We start from the raw sequence: 13,652 nt of genomic DNA, 5'->3' as shown, positions 1-13,652 counted from the left end.
CGAACACTGACATCTGCTCTCTGAGGGTAGGACTGGAGTGGAACGTGACAGTGAGTGGGACCCTGAGATTGCATGGGTGCCCTGGGATCTCCTTTACTGAGCCTGACAGATGAGTGCCCACGGTGGAAAATCTGGCCTTGGGCCAGGAATTCATAGTAAACTTGGGTGGGAAAAGTTCTGCTGGCCTTGGCACCAGCTTCAAACTGAAATTTGCCATTTCCTTTGAGCATGAACGTAAGCAGCAGACCACAATAGTGGTCAGTGGTAGCCAGTGCTGACCATATCCCAAGTTTAATTGTGAAAGAGTTCTTCAGATACTATTTAAGCTTATCACTCACTTAAAATTATGGCAGACAGGATAAATATATAATAAATTTATAAAGCAAATATTAACAGATGTGAAGAGAGAAATAGATGGCAACACAATAATAATAAGGGACTTCACTACCCTGCTCTCAACAATGGATGGATCATCCAGACAAAATCAGCACAGAAACGTTGGACTTGAACTATACGTGAGACCAAACAAACCCAACAGACATATACGGAACATCCCATCCAACAGCAGCAGAATACACGTTCTCATGCATCCACAGAACATCGTCCAGGACAGATCACACATTAAGTCATAAAAGAAGTCTTACAAATTTAAGAAGACTGAAATCATAGGGGGTATCTTTTCTGACCACAGTGGTATATAACTAGAAAATGGAAAAATTCACAAATATGTGGAAATTAAGTAATACACTTTTTTTCTTTTCAAATTTTTATTTAAATTCTAGTGAGTCATCATACAGTGCAATACTGGTGTAAGGAGTAGAATTCAGTGATTCATCACTTACATGCACCCAGTGCTCATCCTAACAAGTGACTTCCTTAATGCCCATCAGCCATCTAACCTATCCCCCACCCCCCTCCCTCCATCACCCCTCGGTTTGTTCTCTAAGAGTCTCTTATGGTTTGTTTCCCTCTCTCCATTTCCGCCCTCCCCCCCATGTGTTCATCTGTTTTGTTTCTTCAATTCCACATATGAGTGAAATCATATGGTATCTGTCTTTCACTGACTGACTTATTTTGCTTAGCATAACACACTCTGGCTCCTAAAACAGACACATAGATCAATGGAACAGAACAGAAAACCCAGAAATGGACCCACAACTTTATGGTCAAGTAATCTTCGACAAAGCAGGAAAGAATGTCCAATGGAAAAAAGACAGTCTCTTCAACAAATGGTGTTGGGAAAATTGGACAGCCACATGCAGAAGAATGAAACTGAACCACTCTCTTACACCACACACAAAAATGAACTTAACATGGATGAAAGACTTAAATGGAGACAGGAATCCATCAGAATCCTAGAGGAGAACACAGGCAGCAACATCTCTGATCTCAGCTACAGCAACTTATTAGACACGTCACCAGAAGCAAGGGAAACAAAAGCAAAAATGAACTATTGGGACTTCATCAAGATAAAAGCTTCTGCACGGCAAAGGAAACAATCAACAAAACTAAAGGCAACCTGTGGAATGGGAGAAGATATTTGCAAATGACCTATCTGATAGAGGGTCACTACCCAAAATCTATAAAGAACTTATCAAACTCAACACCCAAAAAAGTAATACACTCTTGGAGAACCAATGAGCCAAGGAAGAAATCAAAAGGGAAATCCAAAACATCTTGAAACAAATGAAAACGGAAACTCAACATACCAAAACTTATGGGATGCAACAAAAGCAGTTCTAAGAGGGATGTTTGTAGCTTCATGTGTACCTTACAAAAAAGGAAAAATCTCAAACAACCTACCTGTACACCTCAAGGAGCTAGAAAAAGAACAATTCCAAAGTTCTAGCAGAAGGAAGGAAATAACAAAGATCAGAGTAGAAATAATGAAATAGAGGCTAGAAAAACAATAGAAAAGAACAATGAAACTAAAACCTGGTTTTTTGAAAAGATGAACAAAATTGACAAAACTTTAGCTAGACTAAGAAAAAACAGACTCCAAATAAAAAATGAAACATACATTACAACTGATACAACAGAAATACCAAAGGTCATAAGAGACTATTATGAACAATTATATGGCAACAAACTGGACAACCCAGAGGAAATGGATAAATTCCTAAAAACCTATAATCTACCAAGACTGAATCATGAAGAAATAGAAAACCTGAACAAGCTAATAATGAGTAAGGTGACTGAATCAGTAATAAGAAATTTTCCACCAAGCATTTCTTTTTTTTTTTTAATTTTATTTATTTATTTGACAGAGAGAGAGGGAACACAAGCAGGGGGAGTGGGAGAGGGAGAAGCAGGCTTCCCGCCGAGCAGGGAGCCCGATGCAGGGCTTGATCCCAAGACCCCGTGAACATGACCCAAGCCGAAGGCAGCCACTTAACGACTGAGCCACCCCCGTGGCCCTTCCACCCAGCATTTCAAGAAGATTTAATGCTAGCCCTTCTCCAACTGTTCCAAAATATCAAAGAGGAAGGATCACTTTCAGGCTCATTTTATGAGGTTAGTGTTACCCTGATACCAAAGCCAGATAAGGACACCACAAGAAAAGAAAATTACAGGCCAATACCCTTGATTAACACAGATGAAAAAATCTTTGACAAACTACTAGCAAACTAAATCCAACAGCACATTAAAAGGATCCTATACCCAGCTTAGCAAGATGGTGGAGGAGTAGGAGACCTAGATTTCGTCTGGTCTCAGGAATTCAGCTGAATAGGGATGAAACCATTCTGAACACCTACAAACTCAACAGGAGATCGAAGAAGGGAGTAGCAACAACTCTCTGAACAGAGAAGCGACCACTTACTGGAAGGTAGGACGTGCGGAGAAGTGAATCCGAGGTGATATTCGGGAGGATAGACGGCGGGGGAGGGGCCTCCGTCGGCCGCTTCTGGCAAGTGCTAGAGCCACAGAGCACAAAATCGGAACTTTTAGAAGTTGGCTCCGCTGAGTGACGTCGCTCCAGTGGTTAAGCAGGGGGTGGAACCCTCGCGGGACAGTGTGGTCTCAGGACCCTCGGGGTCACAGAAAGACCGGGGGTGCCTGAGTGCAGCAGAGCTCCCAGGTATCGGAGCGGGGAAGCCGGCTGCAGAGACGGAGCCGAGGCACGGGCTCTCAGCTCAGGGTTGCCATAAACTGTGATCTGCGGCCCAGTCGGGCCACTGCTCCTCCAGCAGGGACCCAACAAGCGGCAGATCCGGGGAGACTCCCCTTCCTCCCCGGGGAGGAGCGGCGCGGGAACGCACTGCAGGGATCTGCTGGGTTTGGAGACTCCACACGGGGTCGGGTGCCAGACATAGAAACACTCGGTCACAGGCCGGGTGAGCACGGAGTGCGGCCGGAGACCGGGGACACGGGAGTGACTGACTGCTTTTCTCTGGGGGCGCACTGAGGAGTGGGGCCCCGAGTTCTCAGCTCCACCGGGTGGAGATTGGGAGGCCACCATTTTCACCCTGGTCCTCCAAGGCTGTACGGAGAGCTTGCAGGGAACAAAAGCTCCTGAGACCAAACCTGAGCAGCTTGCTTAGCCCGGTCGGACAAGGGCGGGGCAATTCTGCCTCCGGCAAAGACATTTGGGAACCACGGCAACAGGCCCCTCCCCCAGAAGATCAGCAGGAACAGCCAGCAAGCCAAGACCAAGTTTACCCGATCAATGAGAATGGGAGAACGCCAGCGCTAGGGGAATATTGCACACAGAATTCATAGCTTTTTTTACCATGATTTTTTAGTCTTTCAAAGTTAATTTTTTTATCTGTCTTTTTTTCTTAATTTTCCTTTTTCCCTTTTTCAACCAACATCTTATCAATCTCTTTATTAAAAACATTTTTATTTTTCATTTTTAGAGTCATATTCTATCCCTTCATAGTAGTTACCCTTATTTTTGGCATATATATATAAGTCGTTCTCTCCTTAAAAATTTTGAGATACAGTTTCTTCTAACAGATCAAAATATACCCTAAATCTCTAGTGTATGCCTTTGTTCTAGTCTCCTGCCTGATCACATTCTCTCCCTTTTTTTTAATCCTCTTCTTTCTTTTTTCAAACAACTTTTTATCAATTCCTTTTATAGTTTTTTAAAATAATTTTCATCTTTACAGTCATATTACATCCCTTTATCATATCAACCTTTATTTTTGTACATATATAAGTTTTTCTTTCTTTAAAATTTTGGGAGGCACTTTCTTCTAACAGACAAAAATACACCCAAAATCTAGTGTGTGGCACTGATCTATGCACCAGCCTGATCATATTTGATCATATTCTGTTTTTGTTTTGTTTTGTTCTGTTTTTGTTTGTTTTTATCTTTTTCTTTTTCTTTTTTCTTTCTTTCCTTTTCTTTTCCCCCAGTTTCAGGTCTTTTCTGATTTGTTTAGAGTATATTTTCTGGGGATGTTATTACCCTGTTAGCATTCTGTTCTCGCATTCATCTATTCTCCTCTGGACAAAATGATGAGATGGAAAAAGTCACCTCAACAAAAAGAACAAGAAGTAGTACCAACTGCCAGGGACCTACTCAAAACGGACATTAGTACGATGTAGGACCTAGAGTTCAGAATTATGACTTTAAAGATACTAGCTGGGCTTGAAAAAGGCATGGAAGTTATTAGAGAAACCCTTTCTGGAGAAATAAAAGAACTAAAATCTAACCAAGTCGAAATCAAAAAGGCTATTAATGAGGTGCAATCAAAAATGGGGGCACTAACTGCTAGGATAAATGAGGCAGAAGAGAGAATCAGTGATATAGAAGACCAAATGTTGGAAAATAAAGAAGCTGAGAAAAAGAGAGATAAACAACTACTGGATCACAAGGGGAGAATTAGAATAATTGGGATCCCAGAAGAAGAAGAAAGAGAGAGAGGGGCAGAAGGTATATTGGAGCAAATTATAGCAGAGAACTTCCCTAATTTGGGTAAGGAAACAGGCATCAAAATCCAGGAGGCACAGAGAACCCCTCTCAAAATCAATAAAAATAGGTCAACACCCCGACATCTAATAGTAAAACTTATGAGTCTCAGAGACAAAGAGAAAATCCTGAAAGCAGCTCAGGAGAAGAGATATGTAACCTACAATGGCAGAAACATTAGATTGGCAACAGACCTCTCCACAGAGACCTGGCAGGCCAGAAAGGACTGGCATGATATCTTCAGAGCACTAAATGAGAAAAATATGCAGCCAAGAATACTATATCCAGCTAGGCTGTCACTGAAAATAGAAGGAGAGATAAAAAGCTTCCAGGACAAACAAAAACTAAAGGAATTTGCAAACACGAAACCAGCCCTACAAGAAATATTGAAAGGGGTCCTCTAAGAAAAGAGAGAGCCTAAAAGCAACATAGCCCAGAAAGGAACACAGACAATATACAGTAACAGTCACCTTACAGGCAATACAATGGCACTAAATTCATATCTTTCAATAGTTACCCTGAATGTAAATGGGCTAAATGCCCCAATCAAAAGACACAGGCTATCAGATTGGATTAAAAAACAAGACCCATCGATATGCTGTCTGCAAGAGACTCATTTTAGACCCAAAGACACCCCCAGATTGAAAGTGAGGGGGTGGAAAATCATCTACCATGCTAATGGACACCAAAAGAAAGCTGGGGTGGCGATCCTTATATCAGACAAATTAGATTTTAAAACAAAGACTGTAATAAGAGATGAGGAAGAACACTATATCCTACTTAAAGGGTCTATCCAACAAGAAGATCTAACAGTTGTAAATATCTATTCCCCTAACATGGGAGCAGCCAATTTTATAAGGCAATTAATAACAAAAGCAAAGAAACACATCGACAACAATACAAAAATAGTGGGGGACTTTAACACCCCCGTGACTGAAATGGACAGATCATCTAAGCAAAAGATCAACAAGGAAATAAAGACTTGAAATGACACACTGGACCAAATGGACTTCACAGACATATCCAGAGCATTCCATCCCAAAGCAACGGAATACACATTCTTCTCTGGTGCCCATGGAACATTCTCCAGAATAGATCACATCCTAGGTCACAAATCAGGTCTCAATCGGTACCAAAAGACTGGAATCATTCCCTGCATATTTTCAGACCACAATGCTTTGAAACTGGAACTCAATCACAAGACGAAAGTTGGAAAAAACTCAAATCCATGGAGGCTAAAGAGCATCCTACTAAAGAATGAGTGGGTCAACCAGGAAATTGAAGAAGAATTTAAAAAATTCATGGAAACCAATGAAAATGAAAACACAACTGTTCAAAATCTTTGGGATGCAGCAAAGGCAGTCCTAAGAGGAAAGTATATAGCAATACAAGCCTTTCTCAAGAAACAAGAAAGGTCTCAAATACACAACCTAACCCTACACCTAAAGGAGCTAGAGAAAAAACAGCAAATAAAGCTTAAACCCAGCAGAAGAGAAATAATAAAGATCAGAGCAGAAATCAATGAAATAGAAACCAAAAAGAACAGTAGAACAGATCAATGAAACTAGGAGCTGGTTCTTTGAAAGAATTAACAAGATTGATAGACCCCTAGCCAGACTTATCAAAAAGAAAAGAGAAATGACCCAAATCAACAAAATCATGAATGAAAGAGGAGAGATCACAACCAACACCAAAGAAGTACAAACAATTATAAGAACATATTATGAGCAACTCTATGCCAGCAAATTAGATAACCTGGAAGAGATGGATGCCTTCCTAGAGATGTATCAACTACCAAAACTAAACCAGGAAGACATAGAAAACCTGAACAGACCTATAACCACTAAGGAAATTGAAGTAGTCATCAAAAATCTCCCAACAAACAAAAGCCCAGGGCCAGATGGCTTCCCAGGGGAATTCTACCAAATATTTAAAGAAGAATTAATACCTATTCTGAAACTGTTCCAAAAAATAGAAGTGGAAGGAAAACTTCCAAACTCGTTTTATGAGGCCACCATTACCTTGATCCCCAAACCAGACAAAGACCTCATCAAAAAGAATTACACACCAATATCCTTGATGAACATGGATGCAAAAATTCTCACCAAAATACTAGCCAATAGGATCCATCAGTACATTAAAAAGATTATTCACCATGACCAAGTGAGATTTATCCCTGGGCTGCAAGGTTGGTTCAACATTCGCTAATCAACGTGATACAATACATTAACAAAAGAAAGAACGAGAATCATATGATCCTCTCAATAGATGCAGAAAAAGCATTTGACAAAGTACAACATCCTTTCTTGATCAAAACTCTTCAGAGTATAAGGATAGAGGGTACATACCTCAATATCATAAAAGCCATCTATGAAAAACCTACAGCGAATATCATTCTCAATGGGGAAAAACTGAGAGCTTTCTCCCTAAGGTCAGGAACATGGCAGGGATGTCCACTATCACCACTGCTATTCACCATAGTATTAGAAGTCCTAGCCACAGCAATCAGACAACAAAAATAAAAGGCATCCAAATCGGCAAAGAAGTCAAACTCTCACTGTTTGCAGATGATATGATACTTTATGTGGAAAACCCAAAAGACTCCACCCCAAAACTGCTAGAACTCATACAGGAATTCAGTAAAGTGGCAGGATATAAAATCAATGCACAGAAATCAGTGGCATTCCTATACACCAATAACAGGACAGAAGAGAGACAAATTAAGGAGTCGATCCCATTTACAATTGCACCCAAAACCATAAGATACCTAGGAATAAATCTAACCAAAGAGGCAAAGGATCTGTACTCAGAAAACTATAAAATACTCATGAAAGAAATTGAGGAAGACACAAAGAAATGGAAAAACATTCCATGCTCATGGATTGGAAGAACAAACATTGTGAAGATGTCAATGCCACCTAGAGCAATCTACACATTCAATGCAATCCCCTTCAAAATACCATCTTTTTTCAAAGAAATGGAACAAATAATCCTAAAATTTGTATGGAACCAGAAAAGACCCCGAATAGCCAGAGGAATGTTGAAAAAGAAAAGCAAAGCTGGCGGCATCACGATTCCGGACTTCCAGCTCTATTACAAAGCTGTCATCATCAAGACAGTATGATACTGGCACAAAAACAGACACGTAGATCAATGGAACAGAATTGAGAGCCCAGAAATGGACCCTCAACTCTATGGTCAACTCATCTTTGACAAAGCAGGAAAGAATGTCCAATGGCAAAAAAACAGTCTCTTCAACAAATGGTGTTGGGAAAATTGGACAGCCACATGCAGAAGAATGAAACTGGACCATTTCCTTACACCACACACAAAAATAGACTCAAAGTGGTTGAAAGACCTAACTGTGAGACAGGAGTCCTTCAAAACCCTAAAGGTGAACACAGGCAGCAACCTCTTCCACCTTGGCTGCTACAACTTCTTCCTAGAAACATCGCCAAAGGCAAGGGAAGCAAGGGCAAAAATGAACTATTGGGACTTCATCAAGATAAAAAGCTTCTGCACAGCAAAAGAAACAGTCCACAAAACCAAAAGACAACCGACAGAATGGGAGAAAATATTTGCAAATGACATATCAGATAAAGGGCTAGTATCCAAAATCTAGAAACAACTTATCAAACTCAACACCCAAAGAACAAATAATCCAATCAAGAAATGGGCAGAAGACAGGAACAGGCATTTTTCCAAAGAAGACATCCAAATGGCCAACAGACACATGAAAAAGTGCTCAACATCGCTCGGCATCAGGGAAATCCAAATGAAAACCTCCATGAGATAATACCTCACACCAGTCAGAATGGCTAAAATTAACAAGTCAGGAAACAACAGATGTTGGCGGGGATGCGGAGAAAGGGGAACCCTCTTACACTGTTGGTGAGAATGCAGGCTGGTGCAACCACTCTGGAAAACAGTATGGAGGTTCCTCAAAAAGTTGAAAATAGAGCTACCTTATGATCCAGCAATTGCACTACTGGGCATTTACCCCAAAGATACAAATGTAGGGATCCAAAGGGGTACGTGCACCCTGACGTTTATAGCAGCAATGTCCACAATAGCCAAACTGTGGAAAGAGCCCAGATGTCCATCGACAGATGAATGGATAAAGAAGATGTGGTATATATATATACAATGGAATATTATGCAGCCATCAAAAGGAATGAGATCTTGCCATTTGCAACGATGTGGATGGAACTGGAGGGTGTTATGCTGAGCAAGGTAAGTAAATCAGAGAAAGACATGTATCATATGACCTCACTGATATGAGGAATTCTTAATCTCAGGAAACAAACTAAGGGTTGCTGGAGTGGGGGGGGGTGGGAGGGATGGGGTGGCTGGGTGATAGACATTGGGGAGGGTATGTGCTATGGTGAGTGCTGTGAATTGTGCAAGACTCTTGAATCACAGATCTGTACCTCTGAAACAAATAATGCAGTATATGTTAAGAAAAAAAAAAAGAAGAAGATAGCAGGAGGGGAAGAATGAAGGGGGGGGAAATCGGAGGGGGAGACGAACCATGAGAGACAATGGACTCTGAAAAACAAACTGAGGGTTCTAGAGGGGAGGGGGAGGATGGGTTAGCATGGTAATGGGTATTAAAGAGGGCACGTTCTGCATGGAGCACTGGGTGTTATGCACAAACAATGAATCATGGAACACTACATCAAAAACTAATGATGTAATGTATGGTGATTAACATAACAATAAAAAATTAAAGAAAATTAAAGGATCCTATACCACAATCAAGTGGGATTCATCCCTGGGACACAAAGATGGTTCAACATATGCAAACCAGTAAATAAATGTGATGCACATCAACAGAATGAGGGATAAAAATCATGTGGTCATATCAACACATGGAAAAAAAGCATTTGGCAAAATTAAACATCCTTTCATGATAAAAACTCAATACTGGTATTGAAGGAGTACACCTCCACATAATAAAGATCATATATGACAAGCCCACACCTAACATCATACTGAATGGTAAGAAGCTGAAAGCTTTTCCTTTTAGATCAGGAAGAAGACAAGGATGACCTTCTTGACACTTCTATTCAACATAGTACAAGAAGTCTTAGCCAGGGCTGTTAGGCAAGAGAAAAAAGAAAAGGCATCTACATTGGAAAGGAAGAAGTAAAATTTGTCTCTGTTTGCTCAGATGACATGATCTTACATATAGAAAACTCTAAAGACCCCACCAAAAAACCCTGTTAAAACTAAGAAACGAATTCAGTAAAGTTGCAGGATACAAAATCAACATAGAAAAATCAATTGTGTTTCTAAGTACTAACAATGAACTATCCAAAAAAGAAATTAAGAAGGTAATCTCATTTACAATGCCGTCGAAAAGAATAAAATACTTAAAAATAAATTTAACCAAAAAGGTGAAATATCTGTATACTGAGAACTATGAAACACTGACGAAAGAAATTCAAGACACAAATAAATAGAAATGTATCCTATGTTCATGGATTGAAAGAATTAATGTTGTTAAAATGTCCATAGTACCCAAAGTGATCTGCAGATTTAAGGCAATCTCTATCAAAATTCCAATGGCATTTTTCACAGATATAGAAAGAACATTCCTAAGATTTGTATGAAACTGCAGAAGACCGCAAATAGCTAAATCAATCTTGAGCAAGAAGAACAAAATTGGAGGCATCACTTCCTGACTTCAAATTATATTACAGAGTTATAATAATCAAAACAGTATAGTACTGGCATGAAAACAGACACATAGATCAATGGAATGAAATAGAGTCCAGAAAGAAACCCATGCATATAAGGGCAACTAATCTTCAAAAGAGGTGCCAAGAATACTCAACGGGGAAAAGACAGTCTCTTCAATAAATGGTGCTGAGAAAACTGGATGTACTCATGCAAAAGAATGAAATTGGACCCTTACCTTACACCATACACAAAAACCAACCTAAAATTGATTAAGGACTTACTCAAAAGGGATGTAAAACCTGAAACTGTAGAACTCCCTGAAGAAAACATGGGAAAAAGCTCCTTGTCATGGTCTAGGCAATGATTTTTTTTATTTGTTTTTTGATTTGACACCAAAAGCACAGGCAACAAAGTAAGGACAAATAAGTGGGACTACATCAAATTAAAAGGCTTTTGCACAGTAAATGAAACAATAAACAAAATGAAAAGGCCACCTATGGAATAGGACAAAATATTAGCAAACCATCTATCCAAAAGAGGATTGATTTCCAAAATATGTAAGGAACTCCTACAACTTATACAACTCAATAGTAAATAAAACAAGACAACCCCCCCAAACAAATAATTCCATTAAAAAATGGGCAAAGGACCTGAATAGACATTTTTCCAAAGACAACATACAAATGGCCAATAAGTATATGAAAAGATATTTAACATCACTAGTCATTAGGGAAATGTAAATCTAAACCACCATGATATATCTCCTCAAACCTGTTAGGATGACTATTATCAAAAAGACCAAAAACTCAAAAGATAATAAGTGTTGGGGAGGATGTGGAGAAAAGAGAACCATTGTGCACTGTTGGTGGGAATATAAATTGGTGCAGCTATTATAGAAAACAGCATGGAGGCTCCTCAGAATACTAGAAATAGAAATATGATATGATCTAGCAATCCATCTTCTGAGTATGTATTCAAAGAAAATAGAATCACTATCTCAGGGACACCTGGGTGGCTCAGTCGGTTAGGCATCTGCCTTTGGTTCAGGTCATGATCCTGGGGTCCTGGGATCGAGTCCCACATCGGGATCCTTGCTCAATGGGGAGCCTGCTTCTTCCTCTGCCTGTGCTGTCTTTCTCTCTTACTTTCTCTCTCTGACAAATAAATAAAGTCTTTAAGAAAAAAAAAAAGAATCACTATCTCAAAGAGATATATATGTACCCCATGTTCACTACATCATCACTCACAGTAGACAAGATATGGAAACAACGGGAGTGTCCATTGGTGATGAATGGACAAAGGAAATGTGGTATATACACAGAATGGAGTATTATTCAACCTCAAAAAAGAAGGAAATCCTGACATTTGTGTCAACATGGATGAACCTGGAGGACATTGTTATGTGAAATCAGCCAACACAGAACAACAAATAATGCATGATCTCACTTGTGTATCAAAACATCACAATGTATACCTTTAGTTTTGTTAATCATACCGCAGTGAGGGTGAGGGAAAATTAAAAAAAATAAAATTATAGTAAATATTAGACCAGCCACTAGATGTTATTTAATGTATTCATAAAGAAGCATGCCTATTACTATGACACATTAAAAACATATTTTGGGAACTATGTTTCACTATAATTGGTCTCCTTTGTAATCCTATGTCATTTTGTGCATGTAGGAGCATTATTCTTTTTTTTTCAACTAACATCTTCTTTCTTGATATTAGAAGTGATTATTATTATTATTATTATTATTGTCATTATTATTATGTTTCAGGGGTAGAATTTAGTGATCCATCAGTTGCACGTAACACCCAAAGATCTTTGCATCACGTGCCCTCCTTAATGCCCATCACCCAGTTACCCCATCCCCCCACCCCACTCCCCTCCAGCAACCCTCAGTTTGTTTCCTAGAGTTAAGAGTCTCCTATGGTTTGCCCCCCTGTTTTCATCATTTTTCCTTCCCTTCTCCTACGTTCATCTGTTGTTTCTTAAATTCCACATATGAGTGAAATCATATGGTATTTGTCTTTCTCTAATTTCACTTAACATAATACCCTCTAGCTCCATCCACCTCCTCGCAAATAGCAAGATTTCATTCTTTTTTGACGGCCGAGTACTATTCCATTGTATATATATATCACTATCACATCTTCTTTATCCATTCATCTGTCGATGGACATCTGGGCTCTTTCCATAGTTAGGCTATTGTGGACATTGCTGCTATAAACACTGGGGTGCGGATGCCCCTTTGGATCACTGTATCCTTTGGATAAATACCTAGTAGTGCAATTGTTGGATCATAGGGTAGCTCTATTTTTAACTTTTTGAGGAACCTCCATACTGTTTTCCAGAGTGGCTGTACCCGTCTGCATTCCCACCAACAGAATAAGAGGGTTCCCCCTTCTGTAAGAGCATTATTTTGAGCAGAAGTCCAGAGGCCTCACCAGCCTATGGGTCCATGGGAATCCTCGGCAGAGAAGGGGTAAGAACCACTGCCACCCAGTGCAGCAGCAGGGACGGCTCTTCACCCCCTCTTCCCACTTCCCATAGCAGTCTCTTGGGTGAGGGTTGTGTGTGTGTGTATGGTGGGTTCAGGGTCTAATAATGCAAGGGGCAGCAGGAAGACCAGGAGGCTCTGTCATGGACCAGCTGTGAGTCCTTGGACAAGCCCCTGTGCCTCTCTGGGCCCCAGCTTCCACCCTTGCAAACGCAGGTCATGATTTCAGCTCCAAGATGACAGATAATGGAATCTTAAAAGGTTTTGAAAACTGTGACCTGGACATTTGACAAGGCGGCAGCATGCCTACCATGTGCCGGACACTGCTCTAAGACCTTTCCACAAGTGATGGTCATCTAGGCCTCACAGGACCCCACGAAGTAGGTGCTATGATTAGCCCCAACTTCAGGGAGGAGGAAACTGAGCTCAGAGAGGTTAAGGAACTTGCTGCAGACAGCACAGAGGATAACGGGGAAAGAACAGGATGCAGGTCTACTAGCCTCTGCAGTGAGCTTCACCAAGAGTCTTATTGCCCAGACAGAGGA

At 40.2% G+C, this 13,652-nt stretch overlaps 1 protein-coding gene across 2 annotated transcripts in view; it reads right to left on the bottom strand.

Annotated features, from left to right (window-relative positions):
- The window catches only part of STEAP3 (STEAP3 metalloreductase), a 51,366-nt gene that overhangs the window by 20,226 nt on the left and 17,488 nt on the right, over positions 1–13,652 (bottom strand). The gene's annotated exons all lie outside the window — the stretch shown is intronic.

The sequence above is a fragment of the Eumetopias jubatus genome, unplaced genomic scaffold (assembly GCF_037043125.1).
Source record: "Eumetopias jubatus isolate StellerSeaLion01/CBP00866 unplaced genomic scaffold, mEumJub1_p1.0 scaffold_3, whole genome shotgun sequence".
Classification (NCBI taxonomy): Eukaryota; Metazoa; Chordata; class Mammalia; order Carnivora; family Otariidae; genus Eumetopias; species Eumetopias jubatus.
This window is presented reverse-complemented; position numbering and strand designations above follow the sequence as displayed.